Genomic DNA, 20,502 nt, shown 5'->3' with positions numbered 1-20,502 from the left:
ATAATAAAAAATATTTGGAAACTTTGTTACAGAACATGGCAACAGCAGTAATCCAGTTCAGGTAGTTCATTAGAGACTGAAGTTAGATTACTTCTCATTCTCATGAGCTAAGAAGACGTACTTGAAGAGATAACACAACAGAGTTAACAGGGTAAATTGTCAAGATCTGTTAACTAGATTAGGAGGCCATTTCACTAGTTACAACCATTTTACAAGGAGAATATTTTATTCTTTTTGTACAGTATTTAAGACTTTCCAAACTACAGGTGTGTTATATAATGAAGAGCCTAAAGACCTTCCAGGATTTGCCCGCACTAGAAAACTTGGTTGCTTTTAAGTATACGTATCTTCCCAGCAGAGGCACAAAAATGCCATTTTAGAAAAGTTTGTAATTGTACAGCCAGGAACCAAAATAAAGTAGTGTGTGATAGTTTTACAGAAGTACAAATTGTGTCCTGTCTAAGTGTTTTTCTTTGTATAATTATGCTTACAAGTAGTATAAGTGTTACTGTAAAATGTAAAACATACATCCCCCAGAGGCTGGTATGTCCATCTGCCTTGGCAAAACACATGTCAGAGGCAGGAGTCTTTCACACAATAATGCTTATTGCTATTCTAAGTAAATTAAATAATATAAACTAAAAAATAAAAAAAAAGAAAATGTTTCTTATGAACAAACTGAAAGCTATGCTCTGAATAAATCTCTTTACTTCATATACTTTCAGCTGACATATTCAAATAAAGTGTAACACACACAAAACTCCCTGGAAGATTTCTCCAATTTAGGTTGGTTAAATGATTTAAATCAGTTCCAATACTCTCTACCTCCAAAAGCCTCTATCATCTCCTAGTAAACCCCAAAGTCAAAGATCTACCTTTTCTATAGTCAGCCATATAACTTTAATTTTTGGAAGCAAATCTCCTCTTGAAAAAGCCTGTGCTAGGAAAAAAAAAAAAAAAGACAGTGAAGACTTTTTCTGTTTATTATTATTTTATTTTATTTCAATTATTAAACTGTTTTTATCTCAACCCACATGTTTTCTCACTTTTACCCTTTTGATTCTCTCCCCCCATCCCATTGGGGGAGAGTGAGCGAGCAGCTGTGTGGTGCTTAGTTGCCTGCTGGGGTTAAACCACAACAGAAATCTATAACATTTACTGACATAAATACCTCTATATGAACTTTACAAATACAGATTTTCAAAATGGTATATAGGAGTCAAACATCCAAATAATAAATGAAGTAATTTTGTTTCTCCACTTCAGAGAAAGGACATAAAAATCTACAGAGAAAGCTACATAATTCCTTTGGGTCATATATGGAAAAGAATCCATACCTGGAGGAGTTCAAAAGAATGAGATCCTCCTCGTTTATAGATCCTTCTCTTTTTTGGAGTAAAACAAATCAGGTGTGTACGTGTTGGCTGCTCTACCTAGATCTATATAATGTATACAATAATTCGTTGCAGTTCCAGTGACATGAGTACAGTTGTATGACTTGAAACTAAATGAAAAACTGACCCTAGACCCTAAACCTAACTCTCATTATTTCACTGCACACCCTTTGCAATTTTCTTGTATCTGTAAACTGTATCCAATATAAAACCTGACAGCCAAAAAGCAAGACCCCCAGTGATGAATCAGAACTTCCTGTTAAGTCTCTCTGCGTCCCATGCAGCACGCAAGCTAGGTCAGGTAAAAAGAAGAAGAAGGCAACACACTGCAGGTAATGACCTTCAGACTAGGAAAGGAACACAAAGAAGACTTTCAGTTATATTTTTATTCCATTTTTTTAAATGCCAGGCACAAATCCATTGCTTAAGGCCTACAGCCTTCTGGGTAAATGACGAAACTTCTGTTTTCAAATCTAATAGAGCAACATTCTCATAGTGTTTAAGCAGAGGGATGCCTGGTATCTACAGATGGGTATGAACTCTGGATTGTTCAGTCCTATCACGATGAAGAGAGCTCTTGGAACATACAGATGTAGGATTTCAGGTCTTTGTGAAACTTTGCAATTAAAGAAGTATGACGTCTATGAATATTTATTTTTAGGAAGCAGCTGAGAGTCTTTGCAGGATCATAATTTTAGACTAAGGTGTTCACATTGTATTCAAATCCTACTTAGATACATAAGTCCTTTTGATGGATGAAGCCCAAAACCTTTCTGAGTTCAATGCCCTTTTTCAATTCTGTATTTGAGAAATCCCTAAAATAGCGACCATCTCATTCACATGGAGGATTTAAAATTCAGATAAATCAAGTCATGACATTTTCATTGACCCTGAGTTTTTATTGTTTAGTCCTATGGTCACAGAGCACCTAACATTTCTAACATTTTATACATAGATTTTTAATTATTCAAGAAAAGTAATTGTTCCCTAAATTGGCCAGAAACTTATCCTGAAAAATTTGTCATTCTGATTGCTCATTTTTCACTGCTTTCTTTATCACTCAGCTGAGAAATATGTTTGAAATTACACCCACACCTTAATCCCCAGTTCTTTTTGCTCTAAAAGGTAAGCATAGGTCTTAATTTACAGTGTTAAGATGTTCATTCCTGTTCTAATGCTATCAATAAGAAAACAACTTTTCCTTGCATCTGTTATTTGCTATGCCATTTCTAGAAAATGTAATAAATTCTGCTCCTGAAGTATTTTGGCTAAATTATGTCAGGTTCAGAGTATTGTCAGGCTTTGTTGCATTCAGCTGGATCTCAGAATATTGCAGAACCATTCCTAATAAAGCTAGTGAAATAATTTCTTCTCTGTTACTATTTTTTTTAAACAGATTGCAGTTGTTTCTTGTTGACAGTCACAGCTTCATTTCCAACTATATTCTGCAAATTCATGGGTATACTTTTAAAAAAATCATTGAGAAAAATATGCAACCACTTACAAATACACTTTTATAAGAACTAGAGAACAAGTGAGACAAATCTGTTTTTTTAATATAAATCCTCCATTTCATTTTCCCAAGTCAACTAAGTATGGATGCATTTTTGCCATTGAAAAGATAGATATTTAGTAGAAATGTACATCTGCAATTTCACTAAGTACAGCTAAAATAGCCTAGGATTGAAAAATATTTTATCTTGAAATCTGTAGATTTCTAGCTAGATTTTTAGTAAGAAATAATGGCAAAAAGCTATCCTTTGTTTGTCTGCAAAAACTGCTTTATGGTTAGAGAAATATCTATGCACATCACAGGAGAGGAGAGCTGAAGGTCAAGAGGTTAATTCTACTTACTGCAACATATATTCTGCAACAGACTTGTATCTGTGTGATCTGCAGAACTCTCACTTAATAGGGAAGGCTTAAAGAGAAAGAAAAAAAATTCCTTTTAATGATAGTTCAAATCACTGAAGTTTATCGAAGGAAAGGAAGGCTAACACTGTGGGAAGGGAGCTGCTGTATTTTCATCTTGTTCTTTGTTGTCTTTATGTTCAGAGAAGGACAGGAGAGTGTTTGAAAGCATTTTTTTTTCAAGAGAAATAAAAGGAAAAATAACGATGGGGAGGGTGAGCTTTTATCCTTTAAAAAGAAAACCTTCTACAAAAAACTATTACCCAAAGCCATGAACATACAACAAGGTGAAAAGCAACACAATCCACTTACAAACAAAACTGTGGAAATAACAAGTCTCCAGCTATAAGCATCATTAGTCTAAAAAAAAAAAAAACAACTGTGGGCATGGGCCATTAAATGTACTATAATCTATTCAGTGAGTTTAATGTAAGGGTCTTTACAAATTTAGTGCTTATTAATGATTTATAATGCAATGGCAGCTAGAAGTCACTTCTGGGGTAGACACACCAATGTGCTATGTTGCTTTTGCATACTGATTAAATGAAAGACTCAATTCAGAGAACAGTTTGTTAACTAACCTAAAGAATCTAGAACATTCTTCTAGTAATTTTGCAAAGAATAGCTGTCAGACTGCTCTTTTCCATTTCCAGATTAAATGGATATACAAAACCTCATGCAGATCCCTTTTATTCTTCATCATCTTTCCTATGACTTAGGAAATGCCCAAGATAATATTTAAATATTTCATACAATGGGTTGAAAGCAAGATTCAGATCATATGTCTATTACTGCAGTATATGGAACATTACTTTTCTCATACTTTACACAGATTTAGATTAACAGAGCATAGCAGCATTTGCACATCACGCTGAGAAGATGTTCAGAAGCTCCAGCAGGGTCATCTAGCTGTGCATATATGTGTTTCATACTATGCTTGACAGACACTTAAACAGAGAAGACTGGGTAGACCTCCCATCACCAGAATTGATAGCCTAATTTCAGTATAACTGGGACAACCAAATCCCTTTTGCCTTCTGCCTTGTCATTGTGGTGTGATAAGATTGGCTTTTCTACTGATTACCCAGCAAGCAGCCATATGCCCAGGCCTGGCTTTGACTACTTTTTTTTTCTTTTTTTTTTTCATCTGTTTGTTTGCTTGGGTTTTTTTTCTTTGTTGTCTTTTTTTTTTTTTTCCAAATTGCTTGCTGTCTGTGATCCTGTTGTGTCAAATGCCTAAGGCTAGCAGGGGAGCAGAGGCTTCAGGAATGACGGTAGCTGTACCATGACAGAATTTATTGTCAGATTTAAAATCTGACAGCCTTAGTAGTACTCAACATGAAGCAGACCCTTAATTTGAGATAGAATGTCATGATACAGTCCTTAATGAGGAATTAGTGAGTAAAGAGCTTTATCACAGCTTTCCCTAAATCATCATTAACTGGAGAAACAGAGATAAAAATGCCTGTACTACTGAGTCTCACATTCTACAGCATTGCAACTTGTAGACACTCACACTTGTGCAAAAACATCATGAAGAAAGGAAAATCCATTAGAGAAGAAAAGATTTCTATGGGGCACCAACAAATACAGGCTAGAAGTTGATCCTTCCCTGAGCCATGATCCTCCCTCTCTCCTGAGCACACAGCATAATATAGAAATTCAGTACCTCATACACTACATCTGAAAACAATTCTCTGTTTTCTTCTCATATTTAAAACTTTTATGCTTTCCTTACTTTTCTCAATAAACTTTCTTGCCTTCTCTGTGGAAGTCTGTCACTCATTAGTGTCTACTGTCTGGCTCTCATCCTGCTGAACTTGGCAGACATAAGGACAAGATAGAGCTTACAACACTGGCCTTCAATAAAACAGACATTCTTCTGCCTAGATTTATAATCTGGCTTTGGGGATCTTATTTTTTCAGTTTCAGTTATTTTTCAGTTCAGTTGTTTGACAAGGCAATGTGGGACAAGATGATCTGAAAATAATAACCAAAGAAATAGAAAGGTCATCCACAGCTGTGAAAATGGTAACTGGTGAGAAAGGGCCTTTATTCCCCTTGTAGTATCTGTCTCTACATACCTGCAATGGTAATGCAAGTGTAAGGAGAAGAAAAACTATAGAAGCTTATAAATGTCTCATTTCTCTTTTTCCTATGTAGTAGTGGAAGGCAATGGTTTATTTGTACATCTCTGTTCTAATATAGCATTCTGGTACAAAACCTACAAGATGGAGAACTGCCATCTCCAAAACCGTCAGGAAGTTATACCTAGCCTTGTGAATAAAAATGACTTAAATTTCTGTATAGTTTAGCTCAGGATGATGCCAAATGACAGCTGTATGTCCAGTTCAATGGCTGTACAAACTCAGTAACTTCATGACTCTCAGTGCCAGTGTTGTGAGGTTATGTGGAGTGCAGGCTGCCTGCAAATCCCATCTGTCTCCATAATAACTAACACTGAACCTTTCAAAAGCTTTGTCTGTGCAGCATGTGAAGTTGCTGAAGATAGTGGTCAAAATAAGTCATTCTGTGCCTAGTCCATTTACGCTGTAAAGATGTTTTCACATAAACCTACAAGGAGATAGAATATGCCTGAGTTTTTCTTCCTGGAAGCCTCAGAGCTTGTATAATAAAGATATGTAAATATGTCTTCCTCAGTGTTTAGTTTTAGTGAATTTTGGCCATTTAACAAACAATAACAATGTCTTATTTTCCTATTCTAGAGATTTCTTGTCAATATAAACAAACATCCTAAATGATACAGAATTTCTTTCTAGCTTTGTACACATGCTGCAAGAAAAAATAATTCTCTGACTGTTAAATGAACATGCCTGTCATTAAAACATTCAGGAGAGTCAGAAGTATAACATTATTTTTCTGTCATATATTCATTTTTGTAAATCCTTACAAATATAAAATGCAATATTTAGTCTCTTTCTAGCTTTCTTGATATATTTAGTTACATAATAACCTACGCATCACTGGCTCCTGTAGTAAAAAGGTCAGGCAGAAGCTAAATTACAAAATGCATTCCATCCAGTATTTTGCTAATTAAGTGTCATATGGCCATCATCATGATCTGTCATTTTAAAGAAAATGGAGAACACTTTTTCCCTTTGCTCCTGAGAATATTCACTCAACCAGGCGATCATCAGATTTAATTGGAAGGAAGAATATGTCAAAACATTGTCTAGAAAGGGTTAAAGGATTCTAGCAGTTCAGTGAAAATGCTATTGGCATTAATGACTATGACAGATTAAAGGCCTTTGGGCGGATGCCCATGTAAGATCAAACACCTTTTTTGTCTGACTGATACCAGATTAACAAATAGAGGCATTTAAGTTGGGCCCCCAGTGAAGCTGACTTACTGGCTGGAGTGGCTGGAGTTCCTTTCTGCTGCTCTTCAGGTACTCTCCTGCTGACCTGTGATCCTCCTCCGGGTTCTGGGCAGCTATTGCTGGCACTGGCATCAACCTGATAGGAGCGGGATGGATTGAGGTTCCGCTCCCCTGGCAAATTTAGTTTAAAACCCTCTTCACCAGCTTGGCAAGCCTATGACCGAAGATGCTCTTCCCCTTCTCTGACAGATGGACCCCATCAGCCCCCAGCAGATCAGGTTTCTCAAAGCGAGTCCCTGGGCCTAAGTAACCAAAGCCCTGGCTGTGGCACCAGTCCTGTAACCATTTGTTGATTCGCCAGATTTGACTGGCCCTTTCAAACCCCTTCCCTTTGACTGGGAGGATTGGTGAAGAATTTGCCTACGCTCCAGAGTTATACAGATATTCCTACTTTATAGAAATGAATTCTGTAGGTAGAGTGATATCCTGCCCTTTTGAAAGGAAACTATTGTAACATCTCATTCTTTTGGAGATTATGAGCTGATTTTTACTACAAAGACAGTAAACAAGCTTTCTTTGTGATGCTTTTTACACCATTTCATCATATATTAGTTATTATTTACCTGATCTTTTTTCTACTTGTGGAAATAAAATTACAGATGAACAATTATTGGAGAAGATATGATGCTTACACTTCTGTGTAAAGCTACTGTGTGTACCCAGAAGATAACCAGATATTAACTATCTCGAATTTGTTCTGCTGTTGATATAGACTTCAACTCATCAGTACTTTCTTATTCACCAAAACATTTAGACATCTGCTTAGTTAGCTTAACTGCGATTTAACAAGATTTAAGCAGATTTTTCTATACTTTTTTTAATTTAAAGCTTCAGAATGACCTGTGTAGAGAGAGGGGACAGTGAAATAGAATGCATTTTTTTGTAATTGTATGCTAGATGCGATGAATCTTGCAGCAACCAATTAGGCAAACTGTTTTGCACAGTGATCTTAATCTTGTATGTTGCCTTATGATGTATAAGCAGGAGGATAATGATAAAGATATTGAGTAGTGCTGTATGTGTATCAGCATCATTCGAAAAAGTGAAATTATTCTCTAAAATACATCTAAATGAGGCACAGAAAATAATTTCTTTACTTCTTAAAATTACATTTTAAATTCTATTATAAAAATGTTTAATTAATAAAATATAAGGAAATAGTGAAATTACATTAAGCAACTTGCTGCAAATTTTAAAAATGTAAATTTGTTGATCTCATATAGCAGTAGTGTGCTTACAGGCTAAACACCAAGTAAAATCTGCAGAGTCAGAGTTATTCCCATTTGAAGAAAATGGCAAGACTCTTTGATTTTATCACAGTTAAACAAAACTTTTTTCATCGTGTCCATTTTTCAGATTTGCCATATGTTACCCAACTCTCCCTGTAATCCGTAATGGAAAGCCTTCAAATGTATGCATTAAACCTGTGCCAATATTATCACCTGAGGGTTTAAAGAAAAACACATATTCTTATAATCACTTAATTTGCAGAACATGGAAGCAACAAAAGTTGTTCTTAATTTCATTTACTGACATGTCCTCCAGTAATTCCATTTCTATTCCATGATTCTCTTTTTGTTATTCTCTTCAGCAAACATTCCACTCTCTTCCACCATGCCAAAACCTGTCTGCAAACTTTGGTTTCATATCTAATATCCTACTTCCCTGAGTCTTCTTCAAATTTCTGCTCAGCTTAGTCCAGCCCTGTCAATCAGTGAGATGTTACCGATCCTGTGTGTTCGTAACACTGTGGTGTTCAGGCAAGTGTGAGCATAATGAGGATCAGAATATCATGACAGACAAAAGCATCCAAATCTTCTAGCACCCACTATTGTCTATGACACAGTTCTGAGCAAGACTTATTTGATGTTGTAGTGAATATAGTGAAGATACCATTTAAGAGGTACCAATGTATCCTCTAACAATAAGAACATGGGTTTGGAGCATAGGTACAGATCAGATGGGATAAAACCACTAGTTGTTATGGCCACAGAGGTGGTTGCAGCATAACAGGCAGGATTTAGGAACTAATGGCCAATAGATTTATCGTTTTGGAAGCACTGCAGGGAAACATTCTGGATCCTGATGAGAACAGATTATATTTCTTTTTTTTTTTCCATGCCCATCTTTCTACTAGCACTTATGATCCAAGATAGACTTCTATTAGAAAACTGAACACAGAGTTCTTGGTTCAGTTATCTTTACAGTTACTAAGTTACAGTAGTTATTAATAAGTATATATGCATATCTCTGAATATTTTGTTTGGGAGGCTGAAGGAATGATGGAAGACAATATAGATGAGAAACAAAATATAGCTTTGTTATTCATTTAACAGCTGGAGAAGAAAATTAACCCTTCAGTCAACTTTTGAAGTCATTGACAAAACTCACATCAATTGCCATGGTGCATAATTATGCCATGTAATAGTAAATAATGTTCATTACTGGCCAGTTTCTGTCAAGCAAATTACAGATAGGACAGAAAAATAATCATATTCTTCTGCAGTTTACTAAGATCCAGTAGTTACTGAGATCCACTGTACTGATTGGATCTACCATACCTAGATGATGCTTTACTTACTAGCTGTATTCTTGCATTATTGTCCATAAATGAACTGTGGTGTTGAAGACAAGTTGAATAACTCCACAGGCATAAAGTCTATGAGATTCAGAAATCCATCTAACAAGTAATTGTCATGAAAAAGAAAAGATCTTCTCCCTTCTAACCTTTTCCTTTCCAGTTCTGTGGAGAAGCTGTCATATGGCATTCAAACTTTAACTGAGAGCCCACCACAATGAAGCAGAATGTGATAGGAAAATATTAAAAGTAGATCCAAGCAGACCCCAAGACTGGGGAGGAGGAAACTGTTACCTTGAACACTACACTGTTCCCAGTGCTAATAGCTAACATGCTAACAGCTCATCATTGGAAGAAATAATGAACAATCACTCCCCTTCTATTTCTTCCACACTATTTATGATTTTATAACTTCTTTCTTATTCATCCCCAGCTGTTTATTTTTCAGGCTGAATGGTTCTAATTTGTTTGGTTGTGCATTTGACCGCTTTCTCTTTTCCCAGTTCTTGGGGAGAATATCTTTTGGGAGATCAGAACTGTAGAAGGTATTCAAGATGCTGACAGTTCATAGATTTGTAAGTAGTGACATGATTATATGGGTGTTATGTTCTTCTATATGCCCTTCCTAATAGTTCCTAATAGTAAATTTGTTTTCTTCACCTCTACTGAGCACTGAAATGACATTTTCACTGAACTAGCTACTAAGGACACAGCTAAAGCCTACCCTGAATTAAATAATGGGATCACTTCTATTTCACTTTGCTTCATTTTCGGGAGAGACAACATGTAAAATACTAGAATTTAGGAGAAAACAATTGTGCAAATACTGAAGCTAACTTTTATGATCTACTCTACTGATACAAAATACACTCTTGAATTTGTAGATTTCTATGTGAAGGCAAATTATTTTTAACATAATAGTTAACATATAGGGTTTTTTAAAAATAATATGTATTACCTGAATCCTCATAGAAAAGCCATTCAGGATTCAATATATTTTGAAACAATCGTGCTAAGCAGAACTGTAAAAGAAAGGTTATATGTGTCTTGAGCTCCAACGGAAAATTCCTGTAGATGTTTATATATATGAACTTAATATAATTCTGCAGAATTGTTATAGGAGGGTAAATAAATTTATTTTAAAGCTTTCATGAACAGAATTACCAATAGGCTTTGATTGCTTTGTATCAATTCAGTAAACATAAATTAATTAAGAGGCTTAAATGGTCAGTCATGGATACTTTGTGCCTTCAGAATGGCAGAAAGAATCTGGGATTTATGAATAAATCATACACAGGTATCCAGCAGAGAATGATCTCCTTCTTTATATATCTGAGCCATCCTGGTGAACTCCAAAGGTACAATTTTTCTCATTATTATTTAACAGAATGTCTCCAGAAATCCCAGTGACAATATACACTAATTTTTTTTATATCTATATCCCACAATTGAATCTACAGCAGTATTATAGCATCTATAGTAACAGCTCATAGGGAGAGCAACTTCGCATTTAAATATAATATTTGTTCATTAATACATGGATATAAGGTAGCTATGAGCAACTTTGTAAGGAAATTAGAAAGCATTCAACCCCTAAAAGAATGAATTTCTACATAAGTAATGCTGCTGTGAATAACTACTTTGATCTAAGAAGTAACATGGTAAGTTCGTAAGTTTATATGACAAGAAAGTATGTGATAAAAACAGTCGGCAATCAGTTACCCAGAGAGTCCTTCTAGTCTTAGGTTTTCTTATGATTCTAACTATACTTTAATAAAGTTTTGGGTTTTTTTTAATATAGTTGGGGTTTTTTTTTGTATTGGTAGCACTCCACTTACTTTTAAATGAATTTATTCAGGACAAACAATGAATTATGAATTTAAAATTTAATGTTTTAGTATGACATTAATTTTATTATATTTTTTCCCTATAAAAAGCAAAACATCTTAAATCTAAAAGCATAATAGTTTAGTATGGATATTCACTTCACAAATAATGTCCAAAACACTAACAAAGAAGGTTCTTTTGTCTAGTTTAAAAATGAAATTTCTTCATATGCAAAAGTCTTAGCATCTTATGCAAAAATATTATTGCACATATTTATATTTATGCACATTTATATTTCATGGTCTGCGTTTCTCTGTTTTAGCTTTTTTATTTACTAGACTTTGATATTAGAGAGAACTGAAAACTTCCTTTGAGTGGATTGATCCTACCACAACTTTTTTAAAAGATAAATATGCTTTACATTTACATTTCTGAATCAAGCATTTTGAGTTACATTCATTCACTCTTGGCTTTCAGAGGTATCTGTTATTTTATTTTATGTTTTTAAAAGAAAAATAGTTCTACTTTCTCTTCATCTGTTTGATTTATTCAGACTCTATCTTCTCTAAGCTATTGGTTTCCCTCTCAAATAAATGTTTAAAATTTCTCCCTTTTGGCTGTACCATTATATTTTTTGCAAGCCAGAATGTCCCATAGCTAAGCTTCTAATTTTGTATTTTCAATATACATTTTTTTAAAATACTAATTTTTAATTTATTTGGAAACATGTTGATGCATCATCAAGTTTGTTTTCCTTTATAAAGGTATATTCCCAATTTCCTTATTTGCTGCAAGATTTGTTGTTGCTATTACAGAAAAAGAAAAAACAAACCAGCAGACAGAATTCAGAAATGCCAGTGGCAATGTATTTAAATACCATATACCTACAGCTTCCTTTCCCTTTTTGTCAGGTACTGTGTCTGAGGTGATGAAGGTTTGTTTCACAAATGATCTCATGAATTTATAAAGATTACATTTTTAAAAATTCTCATTTTTCCACAATTATCTGTTTTTCTATCATGAACCTTTTATGCTGCACATTCGTATGCACAGGCCATTATTCAGAAGGACCACATTTCTCACTGCGAGAGTTTTCACAATCAGGCATTTAATGCCACAGGTCTGTGTGAAGGTAGCAGGCTTTTAAGAACTTCAAAAGGAGTATTTCCTCTGAAACCAGTTTGCTTTTCACAACTACAAAACATGTTAAATCTATAGTCTGTATATCACATAAAGTCCACTGGGAGGAGGAACTAAGATTACCTGGGTAATCTTCTGGCCAGAGAGGAAGGTCTCCATTGCCAGAAGCGTTCATAAGGTTTTCTGTATGTCCTTTTATGTGTCTGAGAAATACTTCCATGTAGAAAACATTTGCTGTCATGCCAGCATGAACCTGGGTCACCTTCACGTGTAGAAGGGAACATAGTGTGGGATCTGCTGTGTTACAGAGAATAGGTTGTAATATGTACTCTGTCAAGAGAAGCAGATTTGTAGTGTAATCAGTCAGAAATATCTCTGTAAACATCTGAGAACTTCATGAAGGAATACATAGATATTATAGTATCAACGTGGATGAAACTTGTATTGGTAAGTCTTTTCAAGAATGATTTACAAAATATAGGACCCAGTTAGAGTACAGTTCTACAGAGTAGATGGCAATTATTCTTCATTAAACTCATATTTACAAAGCTGATACCATTCTGCAAGGATATACTCCCAATATGAAGAGTATATGAAGAGAATGCTACTACAATGGCAGAAACTGGTGAGTTTTCTCTGGGAGGTTTGAAAAGGCAAAAAATAATCTAACATAGGGATAAAAGTGATCTCAGTGTCCTGGTTTCGGCTGGGATAGAGTTAATATTCTTCCTAGTACCTGGTATAGTGCTGTGGTTTGGATTTAGTTTGAGAATAATGTTGATAACACACTGATGTTTCAGTTGTTGCTAAGTAGTGCTTATACAAAGTTAAGAACTTTTCAGCTACCCATGCTCTGCCAGGTGCACAAGAAGCTGGGAGGGAGCATAGCCATGACAGCTAATGCAAATGGCCAGCAGGGTATTCCATACCATATGATGTCATGCTGAACAAAAAAACTGGGGGGAGTTGGCCAGGGGGGTGCGATAGCTGCTCAGCACTGGCTGGGCATCAATTGGCAGGTGGTGAGCGTCACTTGGGTATTTTTTTCCCTGGGTTTTGTTTCTCTCTCTCTCTCTCTCATTGTTTTCCTCTTAATTATAATTTTAATTTTTATTACTATTATTATTATTATTACTATTATTCCCGCCCCCCCCCCCCCCCCCAAGTATTAAACTGTTCTTATCTCAACCCACGATTTTTCTTACTTCTGCCCTTCGGATTCTCTCCTCCATCCCACTAAAGTTGGGGGGGAGAGGGGTGAGTGAGTGGATGCGTGGTGCTTAGTTGCTGTCTGGGGTTAAACCACGAGGCTCAGTTATTCCACATACATAATTTTAGACATATTTGAAATATTTTTTCCCTTCTCCAGTGGTTCTTTCAACCTGTGGAGGCAAAGATAGTTGCAGGTGGGGAGTTAAAGGAACTGCTTTCTGAACCCCAGAATTCAAGCCATAGAATAGATCATGTATTTTCCAGATAGGGTCATCTCAGAAGTCATTTTGCTGAATAGGCTGTCTGATTATGCCCAGATAATGCTGCACCTGACTCAGGACAAGGATAAGGCTGAGGTACTTAACGCCTTCTTTGCCTCAGTTTTTAATAGTCAGAGCAGTTACCCTCAGGGTATTTAGCCCCCTGAGCTGGAAGATAGGGACAGGGAGCAGGATAAACCCCCTATAATCCAAGAGGAAGCAGTTAATGACCTGCTACGCCACCCGGACACTCACAAGTCTACGTAGGGGGACAGATGGGATTCACTCGAGGGTACTGAGGGAGCTGGCGGAGGAGCTTGCCCAAGCCACTCTCCATCATTTACCAGCAGTCCTGGTTAACAGGGGAGGTCCCGAATGACTGGAGGCTTGCCAATGTGATGTCTATCTACAAGAAGGTCTGGAAGGAGGATCCGGGGAACTACAGGCCGGTCAGCCTGACCTCGGTGCCGGGGAAGATCATGGAGCGGTTCGTCTTGAGGGCGCTCACAAGCCATGTGTGGGACAACCAGGGGATCAGGCCCAGCCAGCACGGGTTCATGGAAGGCAGGTCCTGTTTGACCAACCTGATCTCCTTCTATGACCAGGTGACCTGCCTCGTGGATGAGGGAAAGGCAGTGGATGTGGTCTACCTGGACTTCAGTAAAGCCTTTGACACTGTCCCCCACAGCATTCTCCTAGAGAAGCTGGCGGCTCACGGCCTAGACAGGTACACTCTTCGCTGAATAAAAAGCTGTCTGGACGGCCGAGCCCAGAGAGTTGTGGTGAACAGAGTTAAATCCAGTTGGCGGCCAGTCACGAGCGGTGTTCCCCAGGGCTCAGTATTGGAGCCAGTCTTGTTCAATATCTTTATCAATGATCTGGACGAGGGGATTGAGTGCTCCCTCAGGAAGTTTGCAGATGCAGCAAAGTTGGGCAGGAGTGTTGATCTGCTCGAGGGTAGGAAGGCTCTGCAGAGGGACCTGCACAAGCTGGATCGATGGGCTGAGGCCAACTGTATGAGGTTTAACAAGGCCAAGTGCCGGGTCCTGCACTTCAGCCACAACAACCCCATGCAATGCTACAGGCTTGGGGAAGAGTGGCTGGAAAGCTGCCCAGAGGAAAAAGACCTGGGGGTGCTGGTTGACAGCTGGCTGAACATGAGCCGGCAGTGTGCCCAGGTGGCCAAGAAGGCCAATGGCATCCTGGCCTTTATCAGAAATAGTGTGACCAGCAGGAGCAGGGAGGTGATCGTGCCCCTGTACTCGGCACTGGTGAGGCTGCACCTCGAATACTGTGTTCAGTTTTGGGCCCCTCACTACAAGAAGGACATTGAGGTGCTGGAGCGTGTGCAGAGAAGGGCAACGAAGCTGGTGAAGGGCCTGTAGCACAAGTCTTATGAGGAGCATCTGAGGGAACTGGGACTGTTTAGCCTGGAGAAGAGGAGGCTGAGGGGAGACCTCACCGCGCTCTACAATTACCTGAAAGGAGGTTGTAGTGAGGTGGGTGTTGGTCTCTTCTCCCAAGAAACTAGCGATAGGATGAGAGGAAATGGCCTCAAGTTGCGCCAAGGGAGGTTTAGATTGGACATTAGGAGAAACTTCTTTACTGAAAGAGTGGTCAAGCCTTGGACCAGGCTGCCCAGGGAAGTGGTTGAGTCACCATCCCTGGAAGTATTTAAAAGACATGTAGATGAGGCACTTAGGGACATGGTGTAGTGGGCATGGTGGTGTTGGGTTGACGGTTGGACTCGATGATCTTAGAGGTCTTTTCTAACCTTAATGATTCTATGATTCTATGATACTACGTTTTATCTCTTTCAGCTATCTTTGACAAAGAGGACACAAAATGGATTTATAGCAATGTTACTTCCTCATGTAGAGTGAAAACCTACCTGGTTTTGTCTGCAAATGATAACATTTTACATAAATATTTCCAATTTATTCACATCACTTTGGATTTCATCTCATATTATTCATAATTACTTCCGAGAAAGGCATTGTTGTGTGTAGCGAGTACAATATATATTTTACCTACCTAGCTGTACAAGTGATAAGGTAGTCTCTTTGCGCGCTCAGGTGATCAAAACACACAAACAAATCTCTTTTGGAAATCTTTTAAAAATGTAATCTTTAATCACTTGGTCCTTATTCCACTGTTGTGTGTTATACTGCCTGTCAATAACTGTTCTCTGTCGAATATATGTGTAAGTGTAAAGTACATATTCATTAGCATTCTGCCATATGTCCCATGGACAACTATCCAGACATGATTTCTGCATAAAGATTCCTTCGGTTTTCCCTAATTAGGAAGAATCATCCATGACCATCTGTCAGCCTCTGTACCCAAGTCCTACAGTCCGAAGCAGGACTTGGATCCTTATCAAGTCAAAATTCAACCAGGAATTGCTCACCTTGCCATGCCAACACAACTATTAATGGTCAAGGTAAATTAACACAATGTGTTTCCTCCCTTTCCAATTCATGGCTAAGAAGATGCTTTAGACTCAGGGTGTCTAAGACTTTCTGAGTGGGCTGTGAGTGGCACTGAATTAAAGGTTTACTGTAGTCTTTTTTGCTTAAAGAACTTTACTCTGGGGAAGTACATACAATAAAAGACTTATGTCTCCTTCCCCCCATCACACATCATACATTTTATTATCTAAAAGGAAGTTTTCTGCTCTTCTTTAGGGTTTTTGCTTGTTTGGTTGTTTTTTTTTTTTTTGGGGGGGGTTGGTTTTTTTGTTTTTTAAATAAAGTAATTGTAACTACTTATTGGCAGGGGTCCATTCATGCGTCAGATTAAGATGTCTGCCAGACCAAGCTTGTCAGTGAACTTGGCCGCTACATTTTCCTGTTTACAAATACAGGTAGCCCACAGGTAGCAGTTAGCACACTCTTAGCTGATTAGACATGTATAGAGTTGTATGTATAGAGTTGTTTCTGTAATTACATAAGACATTATATTTCAAAAAATTCTGATGAGTTTTAGGGTTACATGATTGCTTGATAAATAGCTTGGCATGACCATTTTCTACTGAGATCTGAAAAGCTGCAGCTTGCTTAGTTTTATTAGACATGTTGTTGTTTCTCTTTCTTGCTAGGACAATTAACTTGTAGAATCATGTTTAAAGTGTATTCCCACTGATCTGTTCAACTAAAGCTATGGAGATGTTACACATTTTTTCTTATATATGCATAATTTTAGTAGTCTTGATGATTGGCCTGGGATCCATATCGCAGCTAGAAAGGCAAGAAAAAAACCCACAAAGGTAGATGAGGTTATTCTAGTTTTGTGTATTGTCTGAGGTTTTTGGTGTGAATTAAACCTGCATTTGTTTGAATCTCTGCTCTCATTTTTAATACAGTTTTTCCATCTGATTTTTGTCACTTGAATTATTTTGTGGGGCAAATTCTCAGCTGATATAAATAAATAAAGTTAAATTAATTTCTGTGATGCTTCTATTCACCCTACCTGAGAATCAGCTTTTGTTGCCAATGGACTTCCTGAAAGTTTCTCCAGTTAAAACCGGGAAGGTTTCTATATATGTGTATAATGGAATTCCAACTTTTTGTGTCATACTTAAAATGTCATATCAATTTCCTAATGGAACAGCAGCAGCAGTAGAGTTGTTAGAAAGGAATATAAAAATATTTAAATGTGTAATGGATATACCTTTAAACTGTTGTAAACCATGATTTGAGTTGCATGTTTAGGAAGTACTTTAGCAGGAACCACCCAAACCAATGGAGGATGAGCATCACAAGAAACAGTGCAAGTGTAGCAGTGACTCGACCTGAGCTGGCTTTGGTGCTCAATAACTCCATGCAATACACCACCTCTCCTGTCCTGAGTGACCGCCATAACAGATGGAGCTCAAAGTCATGGACTAAGTGAAATCAATGGGTATTTTGTGAACATTTTATGGACATTTTACAGGAATGGTCCATAGGCTAAGGGAATGATACCTGTGTATATATCAAAGGATGGGAAGGTAGGAGGTGTTTAATGAGAATGTATTGTGCAGTGTGGGACCTGAGCATGACATAAATTCTATGGAATAAGGAATGGATATTGTACTAGCTTTGGCTAGGATAGAGTTAGTTTTCTTCAAAGTAGCTTGTATGGGTTTATGTTTTGGATTTGTGAATGTCCTGGTTTCGGCTGGAATAGAGTTAAATTTCTTCCTAGTGCTGTGTTTTGGATTTAGTATGAGTAGAATGTTGATAACACACTGATGTTTTCAGTTGTTGCTAAGTATCCTACTAGTCAAGAACTTTTCAGCTACCCGTGTCTGCCAGGTGCACAAGAGGCTGAGAGGGAGCATAGCCAGGAGAGCTGGTCGAGCTGGCCAATGGGGTATTCCATACCATATGAAGTCATGCTCAGTATACGAATGGGAGGTGTGGTCCAGGAAGTAGTAATCACTGTTTTGGGCATTGCTCGATGGGTGGTAAGCAATTGCATTGAGCGTGACTAATTTTGTATATTCTATCATTATTATTATTATTATCATTTTCCCTTCCTTTTCTGTTCTATTAAACTATATTTATCTCAATCCACGAATTTCACTTTTTTTTTTCCTATTCTCTCCCCCATCCCACTGCAGGGGGTGGGAGGGAGTGAGTGAGCGGCTGTGTGGTGTTTCGCTGCCTGCCGGGTTAAACCACAACAGCGACCAAAACAGTGTTGATAACGCACTGATGTTTTAGATGTTGCTGACCAGTGCTTATACAGTGTCAGGAAAGTCTTTTTCTGTTTTTCAAATTGTCCTTCCAGCGAGTAGGCTGGGGGTGCACAAGAAGTTGGGAGGGGACACAGTTGGGACAGCTGACCCCAACTGACTAATGGGGTATTCCATACCATATGATGTCATGCTCAGCAATGAAAGCTCAGGGAAAGAAGGGGGAAGAGGGGACATTCAGGGTTATAGTGTTTGTCTTCCCAAGTAACCATCACACATGATGAAGCCCTGCTTTCCTGGAAATGGCTAAACATCTGCCTGCTGATGGGAAGTAGTCAATTAATTGTTTTTTTTTTTTTTTTTTTTTGCTTGCATGTGTGGCTTTTGCTTTACCTATTAAACTGTCTTTATCTCAACCCACGAGTTTTCTCACTTTTACCCTCCCAATTGTCTCCCCCATCCCACTGTGGGGGAGTGGGTGAACGGCTGTGTGGGTCTGAGCTGCCTACCAGTGTTAACCCACAACAAAATTTTATCAGCTATTTATGTGGAAAAACAGCAACTTGAAACACTTACTAAATATTGAGAACTGGAAAGGAAATATTAGACTGAGAAGGGACAGAATCAAGTCCTGTCCCAAGTAATTGACTTCATTAGTCAGCTTCTCAGGTTTTAAAGAATGCACTCACATTTCGTTTGCAAAAATGTTTCTAGTTTTCTAGGGGTTTTCTTTTCTTTGCATTATGTACATAATAACTCTTCATTATGATTAAAATGTATCAAGAGTCAAAATAGTGATGTGAAATGTAACAACCACTGAAATCCAGCATAGTTTCAAATTATTCACAAATGAAGGAAAATCACCAGCTTTTATACCTGTAAAACTGGCAGTTGATTAGATAATTTCTGTTGTGCTGAACACTCATTTTTTTTGATAAAATAGTCTACATATTATATGAGAGAATCAACAGCAGAGTTTGAATTAAGAGCCTAAAGAGAGCAGTTTATAGCAAATTGAGGCAAGCAGCACAGATGCTTACAGCCAGTGCATATCATTGACAGTGCTCATCTCAAAACAACATACCACAATAACCAGAGGTTATCTTGCAGACAAAGCAGGAAATATGGGATCCAGCAAGAAATATGACACAGAAGCTTTCACTGCTTAGAGGCTGCAAGCTGAGAACTTCTTATGGTTAGAGACATTATAGACAATTTGACTTTGCCTCTAGGTTCCAAAATTTTCATATTTCACATATGCCATTTTCTGCTCTTAACATCCAGCTTCAGTAGTGCTCACTGTTTAGCTGCTGTGCCTGTGTGACTTTTTGCAGTACATTTTTCTTAAAATATGTGATTATATAGCATTTGCTGATAAACAAGTTGAGCATTTTATTCACAGATGGCTCTTTCTTACTGCCACAGTTTATCATTACTCTAAAGATTTCACAGTTTTTCATCTTGCTGCTAAGATACCAATGCAAAGTAAGTTTTGAGAGGTTATGTTTTAGTTAATAACAGTTTTTACCAGGCCAACAGATACTAATTCATACAATTTTTCACTAACACATTTTATTTTTCAGGGAAGAGGAAGAATTAGTCAGTGGTCATATGCATGTTCCTAGACTTCTGGGACAAGAATAGCTGAATTTGGAACCGGTCCTATCTGGGCACTAGAACAATGTTTTGTCTCCTAAAGCACTTCCCTCCTATTTGTTGTTGATTTTATGGAAGCGAGAGTCTTTGAAAAGTCTGGGTCCAGTTGTGGCATTTTGCCACTTCTGAATATGTAGTCATTACTGTGCAGATAAATTAATATCCCTTTTGAACTAAAGTATCATTTGTCTTTTTTCATAATCATTGAAGGGAGTGGAATTACTTGCTGAAATTTGAGTTACATTTGCATACATCTATTTCATTGAACAAAGCCAGATTTCTGAGAGTATTTAGCCACCCAGCTTCCATCATAGCAGTGGGTATTAGACATCTAAGCATATTTATAAGCCTGCTTCAAAATTAAATTGAAGAATTAAGGAATAAACGCAAAAGATATGAAAGACAGTTACTGGAACATCTGTTGGATCTCAAAGGTATAATT

Source organism: Calonectris borealis, chromosome 1, assembly GCF_964195595.1.
Source record: "Calonectris borealis chromosome 1, bCalBor7.hap1.2, whole genome shotgun sequence".
Classification (NCBI taxonomy): domain Eukaryota; kingdom Metazoa; phylum Chordata; class Aves; order Procellariiformes; family Procellariidae; genus Calonectris; species Calonectris borealis.
Note: the sequence above shows the minus strand (reverse complement) of the source record.